Source organism: Prinia subflava, chromosome 24, assembly GCF_021018805.1.
Source record: "Prinia subflava isolate CZ2003 ecotype Zambia chromosome 24, Cam_Psub_1.2, whole genome shotgun sequence".
Lineage (NCBI taxonomy): Eukaryota > Metazoa > Chordata > Aves > Passeriformes > Cisticolidae > Prinia > Prinia subflava.
Genome location: NC_086270.1, coordinates 5,385,852 through 5,406,833, shown reverse-complemented (window position 1 = coordinate 5,406,833; position 20,982 = coordinate 5,385,852). Strand labels below are relative to the sequence as shown.

The 20,982-nt window shown below is 56.6% G+C and overlaps 1 protein-coding gene across 1 annotated transcript in view; it reads left to right on the top strand.

Moving 5' to 3' along the window:
- The window catches only part of HIVEP3 (HIVEP zinc finger 3), a 252,550-nt gene that overhangs the window by 143,097 nt on the left and 88,471 nt on the right, over window positions 1-20,982 (top strand). The window contains exon 4 of the mRNA XM_063418863.1: window positions 1,874-1,966. The gene's annotated coding sequence lies outside the window, so the exon portion shown is untranslated. The remainder of the gene's footprint in view (window positions 1-1,873; window positions 1,967-20,982) is intronic.

The window sequence follows — 20,982 nt, the reverse complement described above, 5'->3', positions numbered from 1 at the left end:
ACCCCTGCCATGGCAGGGACCCCTCCCCCTGTCCCAGGCTGCTCCAGCCCCAGGGTCCAGCCTGGCCTTGGGCACTGCCAGGGATCCAGGGGCAGCCACAGCTGCTCTGGCAATTCCAGCCCGGCCCCTGCCCACCCTGCCAGGGAACAATTCCTGCCCAATCTCCCAGCCAGCCCTGCCCTCTGGCACTGGAAGCCATTCCCTGGCTCCTGTCCCTGCAGCCCTTGTCCCCAGTCCCTCTGCAGGTCTCTTGTAGGCGCACTCTGAACGCCGAAAATCCAAGCACAAAAAGCAATAATTATCCGAGCATAAAGCAATAAATATCATCCCCCCCCCAAACTCCAAATACAGAATTAATTGAAACCAAAAAAAAAAAAAAAAAAAAAAAAAAAAAAAAAAATTCAACTCAAAGCCTGGGATGTGTTGTAGGGATACATCAGGCACGGACCGGGCGTGGATGGGTCGTGAGGAACCTGGAGCTCCCTGCGCTGGAAACCCCGGCGGGACAGGGTTGTTCCTCCTGTCCCCAATGTCCCTCCAGTGTCCCGGCCGTCCCTGGCTGTCCCCAGTGTCCCTGTTGTCCTCACTGTCCCCCGTGTCCTGGCTGTCCCCGGTGTCCCCTGTGTCCCGGCTGTCCCTGCTATCTCCACTGTCCCCGCTGTCCTCACTGTCCTCACTGTCCCCGCTGTCCCCGCTGTCCCCGCCGTCCCTCCCGCAGCCGCGGGGATGCTCCGGGAAGGTTCCCGGTCCCCTCAGGCGGGGCTGTCCCGCTGCCGCTGCCGCTCCCGCGGCGCATCCCGAGGGAAGGGCTCCGGTCCTGGGCTGAGAGGAGCGGAGAGGAGCGGAGGGGAGCGGAGGGGAGCGGAGGGGAGCGGAGGGGAGCGGAGGGGAGCGGAGGGGAGCGGAGGGGAGCGGAGGGGCTCCCTCGCCACGCGCTGCCGGGGGCGGCCGCCACGGACAGCGCCGGTGCGGGAGCGCCGCAGCCGGGACAGATGGGGAGGGACGAGGAGGAGGAGGATGTGGGGGAGGAAGGCGGAGGGAGGGATGGAGAAGGGAGGGAGGCGGCGGGCGAGCCGCGCTCAGCGCCGGTCCCGCAGCGCTGCCTCGGCCGCCGGGACCCCCCGGCTCTCCCCGGCCCCTGCAGGCAAGGAGGGGTGGGAATCACGGCACGGGCCATGGGAAGGGCTGTGGAGAGCTGGGGCAGCTCGGCCCCGCTCCCGTGTCTGGCGCGCCCAGCTCGGCCCCGGGAGGGGCAGCGGCACCGGGCAGCGGCCGGAGCATCCCCGGGGATGGAGAGGGGACTCCTGCGGCTCGAGCATCCCCAGAACTGAGGGTCCCGCTGCTGGAGGACTCCCAGGACAGGAGGATCCTCCAGAACTGGAGGATCCCTGGGGCTGCAGGATCGCCGGGGCTGGAATATCCCCAGGGCTGGAGGATCCTCAGATTTAGAGGACCCCTGGCTCTGGAGGATCCCCGGAGCCGAAGTATTCCCAGACCTGGAGGACCGCCAGGACTGGATAATCCCCAGGACAGGAGGATCCCTTTGGCCGGAGGATCCCTGTGTCCAGGGGATCCCTGTGCCCGGCCGATCCCTGTTTCCAGGGGATCCCTGTGCCCGAACAATCCCTGTGTCCAGGGGATCCTTGTGTCCAGGGGATCCCTGAGCCCGGCCGATCCCTGTGTCCAGGGGATCCCTGTGTCCAGGGGATCCCTGAGCCCGGCCGATCCCGTGGCCGTGCGCGGAGCCCCGGCAGCCGCTTGACAACAGGAAACAATGTGGAGTGAATGGAAAAAGGGGGAGGCGCTGCCCGAGCGACTTCCCTTGACATCACTGCCCAAATAAGGAGCTTTAAACCAACCTTTTCTATTGCAGCGCGGCAGAAGATCCCCCTGGAGCCGCGGGGTCCAGCCTGGCGCCGGCAGAGCCATGGGAGAGCCGCGGCTGCCGCGCGGGGGGCGAGTGCAGGTAACGCGGAGCGCGTCCCCGGCCCGGCCCGTGCGGGTGTGCGCGTGCCCGCGGAGCGCGGCGCCGATGCTCGCTCATCGCGTGTCAGCCGTGCCCGGCGCCGGGAGGGCACGGCGGGCGTCGCTGGTGGCACAAGGGCGCTCGCGGGTGAGGTCACCGCGGTGACTAACCGGGAGCTGCTCTCGGGGATTTTAATTTATTTTTTTCCCCCTCCTGGGCACAGCGCGTTGTTGGATACCCCGAGGGGGTTGCGGCTCTTGATCGGCCGCCAGCACCTCCGGGGGCTGCGCTGGCACCGCCGCGAGCTCGGGCTGTTAATTGGCGGCCGGCCCTAATGAGGGAGCCGGGAGCTGAGGCTGCAGCTGAGCGCTGCCAGGGCTGGGCTGGGCTGGGCTCAGCTCTGTCTGCCTGTCTGGGACGGATTTCCTCCTTATCACTCGCACAGGAAAGCGAGCGGGGAGCCGAGGGGTTGTTCTGGGGCCACACGTGATGCGGCAGGAGCTGTGCCAGCGAAACCCCCGCGGGAGCTCCTGCCAAGCGCGGTGCTGGATGTCCCCAAGCCAGCGGCTGTCCCTGCTGTCCCCGGCGCTGACCCGCGGGGAGTTTTATCCCTTTTAAGCGTTCCTTGATTAGCACCTGCTCATCAGCAGAAAATGAGGCGGCTTGAAAAATGCATTAAGGCTGAGTAAATGAGTGCTAACGAGTTAAGCTCCTTAATTCTCCTCGATGGAAATTAATAACGCCTTTGATGCGCCCAGAGGTGCGATTGGCGGTGCCTCCCGGGCTGAGCCGCTCGATGCAAATGCGGGCATTGTTATTCCGGAAAAAGGCGCCGTGCGTGGTTTTCTTTCCCCCTCCTCGTTCCCGAGCTCCCCGGCCGTGCTGAGAGGGCCTGGCACTTTTACCCAGTTCCAGGCTGGCGCGCTGAAGCGTCTGGGGCAGCTGCCACGGTGATTTATGGCGTGAGCAATACAATCCGAGCCCTGCTGCGCTGCCCGGGGATCACCTGCAGCTCGCAGGCTCCGCGTTTCGCGGTGCTGAAGGATTGCTCCTGCCAGGGCGCTCAGCCAGGTTTTACCTCGGCTGTCCGGGTGTCCTGCTGGCCCCTCCGTCCCTCCTCCCACCTCCTTGGTTTATTTGGCATCAGTGACCCTCCAGGAAGGTGCTGGTGCTTGCGGGGACTCGTGTTTTCCTCACAATCCCGGCGCCTCGGGAACTTTTTCTGGGGGTTCTTGTGGGAAAATGTTCCCGGTGGCAGCAGAGCGCCTTTCCCCAGCCAGGGCAGGTGGACTTGGTGGGATGCTGTGATTCTCACCCTGCTCGCGGGTGTCAGGAACTCCGATGTGTCACAGTGTCCTCACCCCCTCCTGCCTTGCCCTTCTTAGCTGCAGGGCTGCTGGAAATAGGATTTCTTTCATCCCTTCGGGGGAGGGACAGGACGGGGGGGTTGAGCTGTGCTGTTCTGAGCTGATTCCCAGGAATTCTGCCCCAAGGATCGTCCAGGCGCTGCTGAAGGTTTCCCTGCAGTCTGAGGAAGGCAAACCCGAAATCTGTAGAGGGCCTGTGTGAACTGTGCATCAGAAAAAACGTGCAGGAGTTACTGGGTGATTAATTAATGAGTGTGCTGGCAGCAGACTGCCGCAGCAGGGCTGGGGCTGTGTCCTCTGGGGTACCCTCCCCCAGAAACCCTCTGAGGAGCCGGGGGAAGCTCTCGCAGCCCGAAGGGAGGGGATTCACCCCCGTCAGTGACCATTTCCATCCCCATCCCCAACGGGCACCGCTCCCTTCTCCGTGCTGGCCCTCGTCCATGGCAGCAGCGCGGTGCCGCTCCTTCCCTGCGCTGTCAGCAGGGGAACAAGGCACCCTCGGGAGGTCTCCGTGCCTCCTGCGCCGCTCCGAGGCTGCCCCAGGTGCGGAGGGAGCAGAGGCGGGAGCGCAGGCTGCGCTGCTCTGCCTTTGCCGGCCGAGCGGAGGCACGGCTGGGCTGGGGGGGCAGCGAAGTCCCGAATGTTTGGAGTTGGCTCTTGGCAAACACGGCTCAGGAGAATGGCTCAGTGTTCGGGGCAGCGTGATCGGATGTGGGGAACCACCCCGGGGAGCCGCGGGTGAGTCCCGGCAGCGGCGCTCCCGAAAATAACATTTACCCTGCCGCGAACAACAGCAGCGCTGTTGAGAAACCTCCCCCGGGCCGCGGGGCCGGGGCAGCGCTGCCTTGGGAGCTTTCCCGGGAAGCCGAGGGAGCAGGGAAGTGTGTCCTGGAGGGAAATCACCGCGGCCGTCCCGGGGATTGGGTGGCAGCCCGGTAATGAGGGGCTCCTGGGAACTCCCCGCGCGTCACTGGCGCGGTCCCAGGGCCGCGTCCGGCCGCTCCTGCCTCAGCAAAGCTGATTTTCCTCCGCCTCCCTCCGTCCCCCCCGCTCGCCGAGGCTCCCGCTGCCTCCCAGCTCTGCTGTCAGAACTTCTGGCCGCACGTGTGGAGCGCCAGGAGCGCCTCGGCTGCCTCCAAAGCGCCTCAAAGCCTCGGGTTTCTTGGCAACGGGAGGGTCAAACTTAAGGAAAAAGGAAAAAAAAAATTACCTTCTGGGGAGGAGAGGGATTTATTTCAAATATGGGTTTCTTGGCAAGGGGAGGGTCAAACTTAGGGAAAAAGGAAAAAAACGCCCTCTAAGAAGGAGAGCGATTTATTTGTGATATCCATTCAGCGCCGTTGTCTGTGCCTTTAGAAAGGCTGCTTGTTAGGGGCTTTATGGCTCTGCTGGGATCCGCGGGGCTGCTGGGGGCGCAGGGAAATGTTTATTCTGTTTTGCAGCCTGCCTGTTCCACTTGCTGAGCTCTCCCTTCGCACCTCCGGCTCGTTAATCCTCGCTGAGCTGGGACCACCTTGCGAGAGGACGGAGGTGATTTGTGCTCCCGCTGTGGCCCGGCTGGAATTCCACAAATTGGGCTTTCCCAGAGCGCTCAGCGGAGATCCTGGTCCCTGCAATAAGGGCAGGAATCACAAATAAAGGAGATTTTCATCCTGCCCGGCTCCAGTTCTGAGCCTGCAGAAGGTGAAGCTCCTCAGGAGCATCAAAGGGCGCGTTGTGTCCGTGCTGGGGGGGCTCAGAGAACATTTGGGAAGAGTGGATGTGGCCATAAACCTCCCTCGGCCTCCACGCTGCCTCCTTTTCCCTGCAAAGCCCCGAGCCAAGCCCAGGGAAGCCCAGGCTGTCAGAAGCCCCTGCAGAGCTGATTTTTGTCCCCTCCCCGGTCCCTGGAGCTCGCAGGGAAGCTGGCAGGGCTGGCAGATGCAGCAGGTGAGGGGCTCAGAGCCATCCCTGGGTGTTTGCAGTGGAAACCTCCTGAGCAGCCTCTTCCCGCAGAGGAACAGGAACCAACCCATTCAAGACCTCCGTGGTATTTTTGTAACCATTTTTTTGTTGGTGGTGGCAGCGTTGTTTGTTTCCAGTTGGATGGAAAAATTGCAGTTTGGGGGCGCTTTCCTTCCTTCTGGGAACTGCTTGGCGGCTTTTGAGGCGGGATAAGTGAGGGGAAAAGATGAGATCAGGTTTTCCTACCTTCCCAAAAGGGACTCGCTGTAAGCACTGCCTTGAAGCCAGGCACCACCCTGGGTGCTTTTTAGGAGTTTTTTAGCCCAAAATCAGAGCAGAGCATCTTCAGCATTGCGGAAAACCTTATTAAACCTTTCCTGGTGCTAATGAGGTTTTCAGCTTCAGCAGCTCCTCAGTCTCCAGATCCTAAATTGCCTTTTAGCCCATCCGTCATTCATTCCCTGGACTTCGCTTGTTGAAGTGTTATCAAGCTTTGGGGTTTCAGTTCTTTTGTTCTGATTCTCCACTAACCCTACAGATTTTAGGCAGAGTTCTGTCAGGAAACAGCAGGATCCAGCTGAATTTAGGCTTGGGATTTGGGGTTCTTCCAAATGAGATGCACTGAGACATTCAGGGGATTGCTGAGCCCTCACTCGGTGCTGCAGTTCAGAGGGGAAACTCCAGAGAATCCCATAAAATTGAGCCTGGCCCTTTCCCCAGCAAGCTTGGGCTGAAGGGAAATTCCCTGAAATCTCTGCAGGGCTGAACCCCAACTTTGCCTTGCTGGGGCCGCCCCTCCTGAAGGGTTCAAAAGGCGCAGAGCCACTCAAGCAGCAGGTGTTCCCACAGGAAGGAAAACTGGGAGCCCCAGGGCTCTGGAGGCAGGTGAGAGCCTCACCTGGCCAAGGACAGCCAGCCCTGTCAGTAATGGCAGATTTTGTCTGGGAGCAGTCTTTGGATAGAGGGAATTTTGGAGCTGGAATCCCAGTCTTGTCCATGGGCGCCTGGAGAAGCAGCACAGTCCTTTCCCACAGGATGGAAAAGAGGGAGCCTTCCCCAGGGTTTTGGGGACAGATGAGAGCTGAGCCTCCTGAAACCATTGCTAGATTTGTCCTGGCAATATTCCTGTGGAACAATCCCTGGATATAAGGAAATTTGGAGGTGAAATCCCAATTCTGGCCATGGGTGCCTGGAGAAACCGGACAGTTCTTTCCCACATGATGGAAAGCACAGAGCCCCAGGGCTCTGGAGGCAGGTGAGAGCCTCACCTGGCCAAGGACAGCCAGCCCTGTCAGTAATGGCAGATTTTGTCTGGGAGCAGTCTTTGGATAGAGGGAATTTTGGAGCTGGAATCCCAGTCTTGTCCATGGGCACCTGGGGAAACAGCACAGTCCTTTCCCACAGGATGGAAAGCACAGAGCTTTCCCCAGGGTTTTGGGGACAGATGGGAGATGACCATTGTGAAACCCTGTCCTGGCAATATTCCTATGGAACAGCCCCTGGATATAAGGAAATCTGGAGATGAAATCCCAGTTCTGGCCGTGGGTGCCTGGAGGAGAAGGGCAGCTCTTCCAGGGAGCCCTGGTGTTCCAGTAGCAGATGAAAAGAGACCCTCAACATTCCAAGGTCAGCTGCACCAGTCCGGTGCCCCCTGAGAGGCCCAACCAGACCTGTTCCGTGTTCCCTTTGTTCCATGGAGGCTTTTCAGTGGAATTAGGAAGATATCCAGGACCGGCCTCCCTCCCCCTCAGCCGTGGGATCCACCTGCCGGAGCTGACGGAGCGGGTGTCCCTCAGGCTGTGAGGGATCTGCAGTGGGAACTGGGAATCTCTGAGGGGTTTTAGGAGCTTTCAAAGGTTTCAGGAAGAACCTCCCGAGCCCTGGATTTGTGTCTGGTTCCTCCTGCCAGGGAAAAGGGTGGGATTCCCTGCAGGATCCCAGGGATGCACGCAGTGACCCCGGGGCAGAGCTGAGGGTTGGTCACTGGCAGGGATGTGCCTCGGAGCTTTCCACCAGGCACCGCTGACTCTTCAAGTGGCTGCCCACGGGTTTCCTGTGTTCCCTTTATTCACGGTTTTTGGGGGTTTGTTCCCTTTCTGGGGACGTTTACTGGATAAATTTATAAACTAAAGTGACAGCGTTATGAGTTAAGGGGGAAAAGATGGGACTGAAATGAGTAGAGTAGATATTAAAAATAAGAAATATTCCTAAAGTCCACGTGGATGGATTCCTGTGGGTGCTTTTGGAAGGCCTGGAATGATCCCATCACCTGTAAATCAGGAGCTGGGCTGGGTCACCCAGGGCTCAGTAATGGGCTGGAAGTTTTATCTGTCCCTTTTGTCACAGGGCTGTAAATGTGATGAACACCCCTGGGACCCTTCAGTCACACTTTAATTCTTTAATTCTTTGTTCAGAAAATTACTCAGATTTGAGGCCTCTTGGCGTCCCAGCTGCAGGGCTGGTCTGGGAGGAGGGGATGGAGGGGCAGGACAGAGCAGTGTTTTGGGGATGAATTTTGGAATTTTTGCACTAAAAACCTTCTGGGTCTTTGCACCTTTTAGAGAGGCAAATAAAGCTGGGGCTGTGTTTGAGAGGAAGATGCCTTCACCCTGGAGGTGGGGAGTGTTTGTCTGTGGAACAACACGGTGCAGTGGAAGGTCAGGCTGGAACCAGGGGCAAAAATAGAGCTGGAGATGCCTCCAGCAAATGTGGGGCTGCTCTGAGCTGGAAGGGAAGTGGAGCTGGGTATTTAATTACCTCCCACCATCTTGCCCGTGGTGCTGAGGTATTTCCTTCATGACTTTCTCAGGCTAAAATTAACAAAACCTGAAGAGAAACCACTCTTGCACCGCTCTGTTTACGTGAGAAAATTGGCTGGGGCACAACAGTGTGACCACTGTAGTCTGGAATAAGCGTGTGCTTCTTCTGGGAGCGAGGATCTCTGCTGGAAATCGTCCTGCAAGGATTCAGAAGGGTTTGGGGCCAATCTCCCTCTGTGGAAAAGTGCGTGCCTCAGTTCCCACTTCTGTAAAATGGGGTTAAAAATATTCTCCCTCCCTCCCAGGAGCGTTGCCACACTCCCCCCACAGCAGTTTGCAAAAGACCGCAGAGTTTTTTCCACCAGGGTGAAAAAAAAAAAAACTAAATAAAAATAAATGGCTGCTATTTTCAATGGTATTCCCAGTAAATGGTGTTGGAAGGGCTTCATGCACAGGGAGTGACTGCAAATAACTGGAACCTGTCACAGAATCCTGGACTGGTTTGGGTGGGAAGGGAACTTGAAGATCCCCAAGGGCAGGGACCCCTCCCCCTGTCCCAGGCTGCTCCAGCCCCAGGGTCCAGCCTGGCCTTGGGCACTGCCAGGGATCCAGGGGCAGCCACAGCTGCTCTGGCAATTCCAGCCCAGCCCCTGCCCACCCTGCCAGGGAACAATTCCTGCCCAATCTCGCAGCCAGCCCTGCCCTCTGGCACTGGAAGCCATTCCCTGTGTCCTGTCCCTGCAGCCCTTGTCCCCAGTCCCTCTGCAGCTCTCCTGGAGCCCCTTCAGGCCCTGCCAGGGGCTCTGAGCTCTCCCTGGAGCCTTCTCCTCTCCAGGGGAGCACCCCCAGCTCTCCCAGCTGCGCTCAGCCTCAGGAATTAAAGATTCCAGCTCTGTTCACCACTCTGGGTGAGGCTGGGGCACCTCTGAGGTTCCAGCAGCCGCTCCCAAAACTGCTGAAAAGGCTGAAAAAGACCCAAGGATCATTTAAGGCTTCAGCTGAACCCAGGCTGGCTCCTCACCTCTCTCCTGGGCACCATCCCAGTTCCCTGCCATGCTCTGTGTCATTCCAGAGGCAATCCTACCAAATTCCAGGGGTGTTTGTTCACCCCAAACCCTCTGTGCCTTTGGGAACCCGCTCTGGGTGACGCTGGTTTGGTTCAGGGGCAGGAACAGCACCAGGGGTGAAACCACTGCATTTCTTCTTATCATTATTATCGTTATCATTATTATTGTTATTACTACTATTATTATTGATTTTATAGTATTTTTATTTATTCATTATTCATTATTATTTTTTATCATTATGCAGGTTTTGGGATGCATTTTGCAGGGTTTAGGTGCATTTTTCAGGCTTTGGGATAAATTTGCGGGTTTTAGGGTGCATTTTGCAGGTTTTAGAATGCCTTAGGTTTTGGGATTCATTTTGCAGGTTTTGGGATGCATTTTACAGCTCTAAGGATGCATTTTGCAGGTTTAGGGTGCATTTTGACAGTTTTTGGATGCATTTTGCAGGGTTCAGGGCCCTAAGGAGGTGACGGGGAGGTCCCAGGTGAGGCGTTGGTGCTCTGCAGTCTCCCCGGGCTGGAGCTGCTTTGGCATTCTGGGTTTAATTCAGCGCCGTGGCCGCGCTCTGCTGCCTGCGGGGTTTGAGTCTGGCACCCGCGTGGCAGAAAAGGCTCCGAGCTCCTGTCTGCATCCACCAGAGCTGGGGACTGATCTCCAGCTGGGAGGTGGCAGCCACAACGTGAGCCCTGCGGTCGAGTTTTTGAGGCAAACAGGTGCAGAGACAGAAAATTGTGAATTAAAATAGCGGGAACACCCCAATCCCATTCCTTGGAACTGCAAATGAGCCTCTGCTGGTGTTCAGGGATGGATCCAGCCTGGCCTGGGAGGCCTCTGGGGGTGGATGTGGCTGCAGGAGAGCTGGGGAGGCCCTGGGGACAAGGATGGAGGGACAGGACAGGACCCAGGGAATGGCTTCCAGTGCCAAAGGGCAGGGCTGGATGGGAGATTGGGCAGGAATTGGGCAGGAGTTGTGTCAAGCACAAAATCTCTCACCAAAAATCGTGGCTGTTCTGGCATTTTTGGATTTTTAAGCCCATTTTTGCCAAATCAGAGCGAAGGGAGCAGTGGCTTGGGCCGGGGGTTTTAATAATCCCTGATTCAAGGTGATAAATGTGGTCCTTTGTCACACAGATAAATCTGCTGGGTTCTCCCCAGGCCAAACAAAGCTCAGGAACCACATGGGGACAAGAGAGATGGAGAAGGTTCTTGTGAGGGCTCTGGGGAGCAAAAAGTTCAGGTTTTAGTGAAAAAAAAAAAAAAAAAAGGTGCTGAATTTGTTCTTTTGTTGAGAGTAAAGAGTTTGAAACGAGGAGGGCTCTTGGTGCAGGAAATGGCTTTGGAGAGGTGTTGGCTGGAACAAAAGCAGCGTTCTGGTGAATAAATGTGGGGAGTCAGAGGCACAGCGTGGAATGGGAGCTCAGGAACACCCTGGGAATGCACCCACAGCTCCACAGGGATGGGAACTGCAGCTCTGCCCAGCACAGACCCCAAATCACCCAATTAATGAAGGGGGTGGCTCAGGGGAGCCCCCAGCCCTGGCACTGCCCCGTCCTGGGCTGCCCTGGGGCTGTGCCAGAGCTCCAGTCGCCTTTCCCAGGGCAGCCCACACCACCTGGGGCTCAGGTGGGTAAAACACCCTGGATATTTTATATCCAGCTGCTTTGGGCTGTGGGCATCCTCATCCCTGCACCCTCCAGAGCGGAACTGAGTCAGAAATCGCTGCCCTGCCTTGGTGTCCATCGTCTGCTGCTCAGGGTGGCTCTGTCCCCGTCCCCAGCGCTGCTGCAGCCTCTCCTCCCCCCGGGTGTGCGAGAGAGGCAGAGCAGGGGATGTTTTCCATTTCTCCGTGTTATTTCTGGCTCGGCTGCCTGCTCTGTAATCGCTGTGGAAACTGTTATGCTTGGGGGTTCATCAAGGAAACGCTGCGAGCTCTTCTAGGGAGAAATATCTCCAGCAAGTGGCTGCGCTGGTGGTTTCGTAAGGGCTGCCTTTAATTGGGAGCAGCATTTCCAGGAGGTTTTTGCTGGCTCTGCTTCCGATGGAGGCGAGGAACAGCTGAAGGGGAGCGGCCCAGAAGAGCCCCCGGCACATGGGGGAAGGGGGCATTGGTGTTGGGACTCTGATGCTGTTTCAGGGGAAAAAAAATAAATAAAATAAATCAGCTTTTGTTTTGGAAAGGGAAGAAAAAAGTTTGGGGAGACAAGGGGTGTTTGTGGGGCCCTGGCTTGGAGGGATGGGAGAAGCTGGAGATGGGTGGGATGTGTGGTGTGAATTGGATCCATTAATGGTGTCCCTTAATGTCCCCAGCAGCTGAGCCGTGGCCACCAGTGGCTGTGCTGGGGTGGCCTGGGCTGGATTTGGGGTGTGGTGTTTGTTCACCCCAAACCCCCGGGGCCTTTGGGAAGCTGCTGTGGGTGGCGCTGGTTTGGTGCAGGGGCAGGAACAGCACCAGGGGTGAAACCATCGCTGCCAAACCGGGGAGCTCTTCCTCACCCCCAGGCAGGGCTGAGCTTGTGCTGGAGCAAAACCCTGCAGGGTCAGGTTTAGGGTGCATTTTGTCAGCTGTGGAATACATTTTGCAGCTTTTAAGATGAATTTTGACAACTTTGAGATGCATTTTTTCAGGGTTTAGGATGCACTTTGCAGGGTTTGAGATACACTTTGCAGATTTTAAGGTTGCACTTTGAAGGTTTTAGGGTGCACTTTGCAGGTATGAGGATGCATTTTGCAAGTTTTGGGATGCATTTTGCAGGTTTTAGAATGCATTATTCAGGCTTTAGGGTGCATTTTGCAGCTCTAAGGATGCATTTTGCAGGTTTAGGGTGCATTTTGACAGTTTTTGGATGCGTTTTGCAGGGCTCAGGGCCCTAAGGAGGTGAAGGGGAGGTCCCAGGTGAGGTGTTGGTGCTTTGCAGTCTCCCCGGGCTGGAGCTGCTTTGGCATTCTGGGTTTAATTCAGCGCCGTGGCCGCGCTCTGCTGCCTGCGGGGTTTGAGTCTGGCACCCGCGTGGCAGAAAAGGCTCCGAGCTCCTGTCTGCATCCACCAGAGCTGGGGACTGATCTCCAGGGGCCGTGGTGTCCCCAAGGGGAGCATCCCTGTCCCCCACGGGGGCAGAGCCGCTGGAGCTGCTGCAGGAGCTGCTCCTGCGTTCACCTGGCTGTGCTCAGGTATTCCTCACAGAACCCACGGAATCGCTGCAGAGGAGGGGTCAAACCCTGCTCAGAAGCTGGGGGAGGCGCTCCAGAGAGCCACCAAACCAATCCTGTAGGCACAGCACAAAGCAGAGAGCTCCCACCTGAGCGCTTGGGTTTGTGCACGTTATTGACCCTCACCAAACCGCAGCCTGGGCTGCTCAGTTTCATCCTTGAATGGCAAAATAAACCCAAGATTTCTGCTCTGTTTGCGCTTCCTGCACTGGGGGAGGGGACATTTCTGCTGACCTGCCCCAGCCCTGAGGCTGGAAAATGCCCCTGCTGCTGGTGGGAGCACAGGGAGCCGGGGATCACTGGATCCTGTCGGTTTTCCTGCTTCCAGAGGGCTTGGGAGCCGGGGATCACTGGATCCTGATGGTTTTCCTGTTCAACAATGAGTTAGGAGCTGTGGATCACTGGATCCCATCAGTTTTCCTGCTCCCAGATGAGTTGGGAGCTGTGGATCACTGGATCCTGATGGTTTTCCTGTTCAACAACGAGTTAGGAGCTGTGGATCACTGGATCCCATCAGTTTTCCTGCTCCCAGAGGGTTTGGGAGGACACTCCAGAACTCTGCAACGTGGGATAAACTTTAATTCACGTTCACTGTTGTTCACCACTGATTTCGAATCAGCCTCAACATCCCTCGCTGGAATTTGCACATTCCCAGGAAAACTGGGTGGTCCCAGCTGTGGGGGGCTCCCCCTGGCAAGCCGAGGGAAGGGAAGGGGCTGCCCCAGGTGGGTTTGGAGCCTTCCCCGGGGGGTTTGTGGCACTCAGGAGGGCTCTTTGTCACCAGGAGGCTGCACAGGACGGAGGGCAGGCGGCTGTGTGTGTGTGCTGTACCTGTTGGATGGTTCACATTTTAATAATTACCTTCATGAACAACTCCAGGTCGCTTCCACTTCATTTTGGGCTCTCTGGGGGCTCTGTGTTTGCTCAACACCCCTCAGGCCGTGCCAGCGCTCCCGGGTCACTTCTGGCTGTTGATTGATGTGGCACCCAGGGGTGCCGGCAGCCGGGCGGACACATCCCTCCAATCCGATGACCTCAGCAATGAATTATTTATCCAGCTTTTAATTCCGCATCCATCACTCCCCGCCTCTGCCTGCCCTGACTTCCCCAGGAGCTGCTCAGGGGGTGAAGCCTCCCCGGACAGCTCGGGCTGGAGCTCAGGGCTGTGCCTGCCTTAACCCCCGAGGCGCCAGACGCCTCCTCTGCCCCAGGCTCCTCCAGCTTTTCCAAGACCCTCAGCTTCCAGCCCAATTTGCTGCTTTCCTCAGAGCTCTGAGCGGCGCTGGGGATGCTGTGAGTCCCTCCTGGCCCTGGTGTGAGCAGGAGCCTCTTTTTTCCTCCGGGGATTTTTCTCCTCAGCATCTCAGCTCATTTGGAGCCCAGCAGGAAAATTCTGCTTTCTTTGGGCCTTGTGCTCCAGGGCTTCCTGCAGGGAGCTTCCCTAAAAGCAGAAGCTGAGGATGTTTGGTCTTGTTTTTCAGCTTCTTTTCCTATTTTTTTTTTTTCCTAAGGATTAAGGGTGGCCTGGCAGCAGGGCACTGACATTTAGGATAATCTGCTGTGATCCAGCATTAGTTTTCGTGGATGTGGCTGTGGCTGTTTCCTTCCCCTCCTGTGTAGTTTGGCTCATGGGTTCAGCATTGCTGTGACCCCAAAGGAGACCCCTCGGAGATATTTGTGGGATTTTCTTCTTCCCTCGCAGCCAGGGGCACTTAGGGGACCTCTGATCACTTCCAGAACCTCTGGGGTGGATGGAATTGGTGTGCAAGCCCCAGAGCTGCTGAGTCCCTCACACCTGGCGTCGTTTTTACAATTGGTTTTACAGAAGGCACCAGAAAAAAAGGGGCAGGACAGTGGAAAAATTGGTTTTGTGCTCCTGTCCAGCCTCCAGCTGAGGCTCTGTGGGATGTGGGTGGGGTGGAGAGCTCAGAGCAGCACTGGGGGCACTGGGGGCACTGGGGGACTCTGCTCCTCCCTGAAAGCACCAGGGCCTGTCCCTCCAGCTCCCTGGCGCCTCCCAGGGCCAAGCTGGGAGCCAGAAGGGTCACTCAGCATTTTAGGGCAAAACCAGCGCAGATCATTAAAGATTCTCCAGTAGATGTCCAGATCCTCCTGCTGGGTTGGGATTGCACCTGAAGGGTGCCATGGGGAATGAAATGGGGAATTTGGAGCTTTTTGGAGTGAAAATGGCCTGGGGAGCTCTTGAGTCTGGTTCTTGGATCCTCTGCTCCTCACGGGACAGGCTGGGAGAGCTGGGGGTGCTCCCCTGGAGAGGAGAAGGCTCCAGGGAGAGCTCAGAGCCCCTGGCAGGGCCTGAAGGGGCTCCAGGAGAGCTGCAGAGGGACTGGGGACAAGGGCTGCAGGGACAGGACACAGGGAATGGCTTCCAGTGCCAGAGGGCAGGGCTGGCTGGGAGATTGGGCAGGAATTGTTCCCTGGCAGGGTGGGCAGGGGCTGGGCTGGAATTGCCAGAGCAGCTGTGGCTGCCCCTGGATCCCTGGCAGTGCCCAAGGCCAGGCTGGACCCTGGGGCTGGAGCAGCCTGGGACAGGGGGAGGGGTCCCTGCCATGGATGGGATGACTTTAGGGTCCTTTCCCATCCAAACCAGTCTGGATTACGATTATTTATGATTTATGATTATAAATTATTATATTTTATGCCCTATTAGAAACCCAAGCAGAACCCCAGGCCCCACAGCCCATCCCAGGCTGGTGCTGTGAATGTCCCCAAACCCCTCACCCCACATTTCCCTTCCTCCCACCGAGCTCCAGCCCTTTCTGGATGCCCCGTCCCGGGAGGAGCTGCTGGGAATGGCCGTGATGAAATTTTAATTAAATGTGGGGCCGTAATTTGCCGCGAGCAGAGCGCAGGGGCTGCTCTGGCCCCGCAGCGCTCCGGGAGCCAGCACAGCTCCACTGACCCCGGGTTTTATTCTCCAGCCCCGGGCAGACCGAGCCTGTTGAATATTTTATGGCACTGCTTTGTTGCCATCCTTCCTGTGAGTCATTTTTCCAGCAGAACCCCGTGCTGGCCACGTTATTTAACCCCTTTTTCTATTTAACCCCTTTTTTGTTTAAACCCTTTTTTATCTAACCCCTTTTTTTTTATTTAACCCCTTTTTTAATTTAACCCCATTTTTTTATTTAACCTTTTTTTTTAATTTAACTTTTTAAAATTATTTTTATTTAATGTCTTTTTTAAATTTAATCCCTTTGGAGGGTTCCAGGGTAGGCTGGGAATCTGCTGTAGGAAGGGGGTTTTATGTCCTGGCTTGGTGCTGCTGCTTTGCTGTGAAGTGCCAGGGAGCAGGAGCTGCTCCCGTGCTCAGCCTGCTCGGGGGGAAGGTGGCAGTGCATCCCTAAATCCCCTGGAGCATCCCTAAATCCCCTGGAGCATCCCCAAATCCCCTGGAGCATCCCCAACTCCCTTGGAGGCGTCCTCAGAACTCCTGGAGCATCCCCAAATCCCATAGAGCATCCCCAAATCCCCCGGAGGCATCCCCAAAACACTTGGGAATATCCCCAGATCCCTTGGAAATACTTCCAAATCCCCCAGAACATCTCCAGAACCCCATGAGCATTCCGAATCCCATAGAACATCCCCAAATCCCCTGGATGCATCCCCGAGTCCCCTGGATTCTCAGGCTCAGGGTTTGAAAGCTCTGGCAGAGGTTGAATTTTGCAGGGTGTTGTTTTTCCCTCCTGGCTGAGCCCCCCAGAAGCTCAAAGTTGAGGTGATTCTGTGAAATTCTGCATCTGGAGAGGAGGGTTTGGAGGTGACAGGGCGGGGATGTTTGAGCAACCTCCAGGTGATGGGATGAGCCCTCCTGGAGGGATTTCCTGGAGTTCATTCTGCATTTCTTGCTGGTCCCTCCCCTTTTCCTGCTGTTCATTCCACTTTTCCTGCTGTTCCTTCCCCTTTTCCTGCTGTTTATTCCACTTTTCCTGCTGTTTGTTCCACTTTTCCTGCTGTTTATTCCATTTTTCCTGCTGTTTGCTCCACTTTTCCTGCTGTTTGCTCCACTTTTCCTGCTCCCTCCACTTTCCTCCATCCCACCAAGGAATTCTGCCTGTCCAGATCTGGCTCTCACATTGCACCCCAAAAGTTCTGTCCCCACTAAAACCTCCCCAGTGGCTTTCCTGATTGATACCTTGACTTTTTCCCCAGGCTTTAATTTCATAAAACGGCTCAGGGATGGTTTTGGGGCATTCCTTGTGTTTTCACTCCATTCCAGACCCACAGCTCTGTGCTGCTGCTCTGACTCTCAGCCCCGCTCCTGCTCACGGCTCTGAGGGCAAAAAATACACCCAGGTTTCATTTCAAAAACTGCAGTGGAAACTTTCTATGGAAAGAAGCCACCCCAAAAAGCCCCTGCAAGAACAAAGCCCGACAGAACGACTTCCTTTCGCTGCCTTGTTTTCCGTTTGCATCAGCCCTTGGCCTCCCTGGGGCTCTGCTCTTGTGGTTCTTTGGTGTCATCCAGCAAAAGTGCAGCACAACCTCTGTGCACGCAGGAGAATTTGATGTTTTTTGGGTTTTTAAATCTCTCTGATAAGGGAAAAAAAACCAACCCAACCCCCCAAAAAAACTCAGCTGCAGTTTGTGCAAACGGAGTCAGTGGCATGAGTGAAAAATTAGAATTACGCAGGGAGACACTGCTGTGCTGTCCCCCAGGTGGGGAGGATGGAGAAAAGGAATGGTGGCACAGAAATGGCCAAAATGTGGGAAATTCTGGGAGGAGATGGGAATTCTGAGGGATTTCAGCCATGGGGGCTGAGCTGCTGCTGGCCAGGCTGGGAGAGCTCAGCTCGTGGGGGTGGCTCTGTCACAGAGCCATGGAATGGTTTGGGTTGGAAAGGAACTTTAAACTCACCCAGTGCCACCTCCAGGGACACCTCCCCCTGTCCCAGGCTGCTCCAGCCCCAGTGTCCAGCCTGGCCTTGGGCACTGCCAGGGATCCAGGGGCAGCCACAGCTGCTCTGGCAATTCCAGCCCAGCCCCTGCCCACCCTGCCAGGGAACAATTCCTGCCCAATCTCCCAGCCAGCCCTGCCCTCTGGCACTGGAAGCCATTCCCTGGCTCCTGTCCCTGCAGCCCTTGTCCCCAGTCCCTCTGCAGCTCTCCTGGAGCCCCTTCAGGCCCTGCCAGGGGCTCTGAGCTCTCCCTGGAGCCTTCTCCTCTCCAGGGGAGCACCCCCAGCTCTCCCAGCCTGGCTCCAGCCCTGAACCTACCCAGGGGCCTCACACCAATTCCTTTCAGCAGCTCCAGACCTTCCCTGTGTTCATCCCCTTTGTAAAGCCCCAAAGCCCCCAAATGTCCCAGTCTGGGCCTCAGGGTGACAGCACAGAGTGGTGCACAGTGTCCCAGTGTCCCCTGTCCCTGTGCTGCTGGTGGGGTGGAGGCTGCTGGGACCTGCCTGGCTGCTCTTGGGAGGAGCCTGGATATTCCCTTTTTGGGCGGCTGCAGAGTGAAATTTTTCATTTTTCACCACTGGGAACGTGGAGCAAAGAATTTTTACCTTAATGAGTCGTTAGGGCACAGGTCTGAGCATCTGATTTCCTGCCGGACTCTGTGCCTCGGTGACATTTTCTGCTCAGAGATGGAGCTAATGGCCCATTCTCTGCAAACCCGGCTTGTTTTTTGTTTTGTTTTCCCCCTCTCCTCTCTGACTGATTGCATCCTCAAGAGCTGCTGGTTCAATCTCAGTTCACAGCCTCTCTCCACTTCCTTTAGAGCAGCAGAGAACTTTTCCTCTGCAGAAGTGTCAAAACCTTGAAGCGCCTCGTGGTTCCCTGCGGCTCTCAGTGCTGCTCTGAGAGATTTCCAAAGGCAGAGGTCAGCCTGAGCCACCCTGAGGTGCCACACTGGGTAAAATAAACCCCAGGGGGAGCAGGAATGGGCACAGGAATCATTTTTCCCTTGGTTTTGGTGAATTCTTTGCGTGGATACGGGGGAAATGAAGGAACAGAAGCTGCCACAGGCACTGAGGTGCTTGAGAGTGGATTTATTTTGAGGGCCCCACGTTTGGATTGTGCTTTAAAAACCTGGGAAAGGGGGATGAGGATCCCCTGGGGGTCCTGGAGTCAGGACATCCCTGGAGTTGTGATGCTGGAGAGCCAATTCCATGGGTCCCTGGGGAGGCTGGAGCTGCAGCTCAAGAGGAGCCACATCCCAGAATCCCAGAATTGTTTGGGATTTTAAAGGAAGGGACCTTAAAACTCATCTTGTTCCACGCTCTGCCAGGGGCAGGGACACCTTCCACTGTCCCAGGTGGCTCCAACCACATCTTAACTGGGAGGCATCGGCCCCTCCTGGGCTTGGAACAAAGAATTTTAGGTTAAAAGGGAAAAAAAAAATAACAAAAAAGGAGCAGTGCAGGCACTGGAGACGAAGCAGCTTTAGCAGCCTCTTTTACCAGGGCGGCTTCCACGTCCAGGCAACAACCCTGGGGAAGCATCTGGAGTTAAAAAATCATATCCCAGCCACAGAAACGAATTCCCAAAGAATTCCTGTCGCCCTCCCAGAGTCAGGGCAGGGCGGCAGTTCCTGGGAGGCACTGCCCAACCCACTGGGCAGCTGGGCCTGGGACACCCCCAGGGGCAGCCACAGCCGCTGCTGTCCCCTCCGGGGAGGTGACATCGGCCTTTGTCCCACCCCCCATCCCAGGGTTTTACAGAGACAGCGCCCTGTGCTCTGCTCCCCTCACAAACCCTGCCTGGACCTTCAGCATTCCCATGGAATTGGGGACCCCGGGAGGATCTGCGGAGCTCACGGGTGCAGATCTGCAGGGGAAGGCAGAGGAATTCCCTCCTCAGCCGCTCAGCCCTGCCTGCAGGCAGCACGAGCTGCTGCGAGCGCTGTTCCCTCCTCACACCTGCAGCACCCTCAGCCCAAGGCGCTCCTTGCTCCCCTCAGAGCACAGCTCCAGCCTTCTCCATGGCCCCTTCCAGCCTGGGAACGTGCAAATAAACGGGAATGCTGGCCCTGGGAGGGGCCACGGAAAATAAAGAACCCAGAGGGAGAAGAACCCTCCGCAGGAGGAGAGGTCAGGGCTGGTCCCACCCTGGTGTCCGTGGTCAGCCCAGCGTGACGAGGCCTTGGTTTAATTCCCTGGAAGATGACAGCAAAGGTCTGCTCAGGCATGATCCTAATCTTGCCCCGATGTTAATTCATCCTGATTCATTGCTCAAAGCACAAGAGGCCAGGCAGGAAATGAGCAAAAAGCATTACTGAGAAAAAGAAAATAAAAAAAAAGAATCTCTGATTTCACACTTGAGGGTGTGGGAGCGAAGCTTTGAGGATGCTGCTCTTGCTGCACTAGAAAATATTCACTATTTTTTTTTTGTTCTGGCTCATGAAGGGCTCTTTCCCCTCACCCTTAGGAGCATTGGATGCAATTAAGCTCAGCAGCAATGGCCCTTTGCAGCTCCTTCCTGTCAGCAGGGGGAAATGGCACAGAAATGGGGGAGTTTTGGGTTTTATTTTTTCATCTGAGCAGGTGAATGGCCACTGCAGAGATTCAGTTCCTCAGTGCTGTTACCCCTGAGGATTTCAGCTTGGCTGGGCTCTGTTTTCAGCCCTGAATCAGGAGCCTGGAGGGTTTGAGCTGCTCGTTTATTTGGCTGCCTCTTGTGCTGGGAGGATGTTTGGGATGCAGCAGGGCTGGCGGAGATGGGAATCCCCAGCTGCCTGTCCACAGTCCCTGCCCCAGCTCCGTGCTGGGCTTTGCAGAGCTGTTTGCAACCCCAAATACAGATTTTTCATCTCAGTGCCTCTGGACGCTTTTATCCCACAAGAAAGGAGGGGCAGAGGGCCCTTCCCTGGCTGAAGGGAGCTGCCCCAGCTTCTCCTGCGGAGTGTTCTTCTCCCTCTGGGTTCTTTATTTTCCATGGCCCCTCCCAGGGCCAGCATTCCCGTTTGTTTGCACATTCCCAGGCTGGAAGGGGCCATGGAGAAGGCTGGAGCTGTGCTCTGAGGGGAGCAAGGAGCGCCTTGGGCTGAGGGTGCTGCAGGTGTGAGGAGGGAACAGCGCTCCCAGCAGCTCGTGCTGCCTGCAGGCAGGGCTGAGCGGCTGAGGAGGGAATTCCTCTGCCTTCCCCTGCACATCTGCACCCGTGAGCTCCGCAGATCCTCCCGGGGTCCCCAGTTCCATGGGAATGCTGAAGGTCCAGGCAGGGTTTGTGAGGGGAGCAGAGCACAGGGCGCTGTCTCTGTAAAACCCTGGGATGGGGGGTGGGACAAAGGCCGATGTCACCTCCCCGGAGGGGACAGCAGCGGCTGTGGCTGCCCCTGGGGGTGTCCCAGGCCAGGCTGCCCAGTGGGTTGGGCAGTGCCTCCAGCCCCCGGGAAGGGCTGGAGAACCTCCCAGGAACTGCCACCCTGCCCTGACTCGGGGAGGGCAACAGGAATTCTTTGGGAATTCATTTCTGTGGCTGGGATATGATTTTTTAACTCCAGCTGCTTCCCCAGGGTTGTTGTCTGGAGGTGGAAGCCGCCCTGATAAAAGAGGCTGCTAAAGCTGCTTCGTCTCCAGTGCCTGCACTGCTCCTTTTTTGTTATTTTTTTTCCCTTTTAATCTAAAATTCTTTGTTCCAAGCCCAGGAGGGGCCGATGCCTCCCAGTTAAGATGGGGCTGAGCAGCAGGAGCCCGGCTGCTGCTTCACAGGAGGCTC